Source organism: Ascidiella aspersa, chromosome 5, assembly GCF_963924565.1.
Source record: "Ascidiella aspersa chromosome 5, kaAscAspe10.2, whole genome shotgun sequence".
Classification (NCBI taxonomy): domain Eukaryota; kingdom Metazoa; phylum Chordata; class Ascidiacea; order Phlebobranchia; family Ascidiidae; genus Ascidiella; species Ascidiella aspersa.
In genome coordinates, this window is record NC_139451.1 from 14,187,438 (window position 1) to 14,189,937 (window position 2,500).

General features: G+C 54.3%; 2 non-coding genes across 2 annotated transcripts in view; both read left to right on the plus strand.

The window, feature by feature from the left end:
• Window positions 1-408: 408 nt before the first annotated feature.
• On the plus strand, window positions 409-2,220 carry LOC146144749 (small subunit ribosomal RNA). The gene has a single exon (XR_014500822.1). It is a non-coding gene; the product is annotated as a small subunit ribosomal RNA (ribosomal RNA).
• A 247-nt stretch (window positions 2,221-2,467) lies between these two features.
• Window positions 2,468-2,500, plus strand: part of LOC146144750 (5.8S ribosomal RNA) — a 154-nt gene continuing 121 nt past the window's right edge. Inside the window, exon 1 of the ribosomal RNA XR_014499069.1 lies at window positions 2,468-2,500. This exon is cut by the window's right edge and continues 121 nt beyond it. This is a non-coding gene — a ribosomal RNA (5.8S ribosomal RNA).

Below are 2,500 nucleotides of genomic sequence, written 5' to 3' on the forward strand. Positions count from 1 at the left end.
TTCAAACGGAAGACCCCAGGGACAACACTCATCTTTGCTATACTTGTGGGAGCTGACAAGCTTCGACAAGTAAAGAATCGGTGAAAAGGCGATTGGCTCGCTGGGCAGATGTTGCTGCTGCGCGAAGAGCCGAGTGTCAGTTTGTCGGGTTCTGAGCGGTCGCTTCGGCGAAGTTGTCTGGCGTGCGTTGCGCTCGCGCCGGTGTTGGCGACGTGGCGGTCGAAAGGCCTGCCGACGAAGTCTTACTCCGGCGGGTGCGACGGGCGGTGACGGTTTTCTGAGTTCGGGCAGCCGAGCAAAGAACGAAATTTTAACGGAGAGAAGCCTTCGGGTTTCGCATCGACCGAGCGACGGCGCCGCATCAGCGGCGCCTCCTTCGTCGGCCTTTCGGGGCTACGCTAAAGTAGCTACCTGGTTGATCCTGCCAGTAGTCATATGCTTGTCTCAAAGATTAAGCCATGCAAGTCTAAGTACGAGCTCTCGTACAGTGAAACTGCGAATGGCTCATTAAATCAGTTATGGTTCATTTGATCGTACGTTTTACGTGGTTAACTGTGGAAATGCTAGAGCTAATACATGCGTGAAGCGCCGACCTCGCGGGAGGCGTGCTTTTATCAGACCAAAAACCGACCGGGCTTCGGCCCGCAACCTTTGGTGACTCTGGATAACTTTGCGGATCGCACGGTCTCGCACCGGCGACGGATCATTCAAGTGTCTGCCCTATCAACTTTCGTCGGTACGGTACTGGCCTACCGAGGTTCTTACGGGTAACGGAGAATCAGGGTTCGATTCCGGAGAGGGAGCCTGAGAAACGGCTACCACATCCAAGGAAGGCAGCAGGCGCGCAAATTACCCATTCCCGACGCGGGGAGGTAGTGACGAAAAATAACAATACAGGACTCTAAACGAGGCCCTGTAATTGGAATGAGTACACTTTAAAACCTTTAACGAGTATCCATTGGAGGGCAAGTCTGGTGCCAGCAGCCGCGGTAATTCCAGCTCCAAAAGTGTATATTTAAGTTGTTGCGGTTAAAAAGCTCGTAGTTGGATTTTGGGCGCAGGCGGCCGGTCCGTCGCAAGGCGTGTACTGGCCGTCCTGGCCTCACCTCCGGTTCTCCGCCGGTGCCCTTGACTGAGTGTCGGCGGCGGCCGGAACGTTTACTTTGAAAAAATTAGAGTGTTCAAAGCAGGCGATTCGCCTGAATAATGGTGCATGGAATAATGGAATAGGACCTCGGTTCTATTTTGTTGGTTTTCGGAGCGCGAGGTAATGATTAAGAGGGACAGACGGGGGCATTCGTACTGTGCCGTTAGAGGTGAAATTCTTGGATCGGCGCAAGACGAACGACTGCGAAAGCATTTGCCAAGAATGTTTTCTTTAATCAAGAGCGAAAGTCAGAGGTTCGAAGACGATCAGATACCGTCCTAGTTCTGACTATAAACGATGCCAACTAGCGATCGGGGGGCGTTAGTTTTACGACCTCTCCGGCAGCTTGCGGGAAACCAAAGTCTTTGGGTTCCGGGGGAAGTATGGTTGCAAAGCTGAAACTTAAAGGAATTGACGGAAGGGCACCACCAGGAGTGGAGCCTGCGGCTTAATTTGACTCAACACGGGAAATCTCACCCGGCCCGGACACAGTGAGGATTGACAGATTGAGAGCTCTTTCTTGATTCTGTGGGTGGTGGTGCATGGCCGTTCTTAGTTGGTGGAGCGATTTGTCTGGTTAATTCCGATAACGAACGAGACTCTGGCTTGCTAACTAGTTACGCGACCCAATCGGTCGGCGTCTAACTTCTTAGAGGGACTAGTGGCAGTTTAGCCACACGAGATTGAGCAATAACAGGTCTGTGATGCCCTTAGATGTTCGGGGCCGCACGCGCGCTACACTGACCGGATCAGCATGTGCTCGCCTTGGCCGACAGGTCTGGGTAACCCGCTGAACCCCGGTCGTGCTAGGGATAGGGAATTGCAATTATTTCCCTTGAACGAGGAATTCCCAGTAAGCGCGAGTCATTAGCTCGCGTTGATTACGTCCCTGCCCTTTGTACACACCGCCCGTCGCTACTACCGATTGAATGGTTTAGTGAGGTCCTCCGATTGGACCTGGCGCGGCCGGCAACGGTCGAGCCGGCGTCCGAGAAGACGATCTAACTTGATCATTTAGAGGAAGTAAAAGTCGTAACAAGGTTTCCGTAGGTGAACCTGCGGAAGGATCATTAACGGTCTCGCAAACGCTTCGGCGAACGCGAAACTCGGACAAGCGAGAGAAAAAGTCTTTGCTACCCGGCGCCCGACCCGCGAGGAGCGGCGCGCCGGCCGGCGATTCGGTCACCCGGTAATGTTTGCGCGTCGAGTGCCGCGGTGCCGCGCGCTCCGGCTTCAAGCGTCGGCCTGGCCGACCGCTCGGCGCGGTCTATTTTGTCACCCTATAGTGCGAGGCACTGTGCGAGCGAAACAATCGTGGATGGCTCTTGGCGGTGGATCACTCGGCTCGTGAGT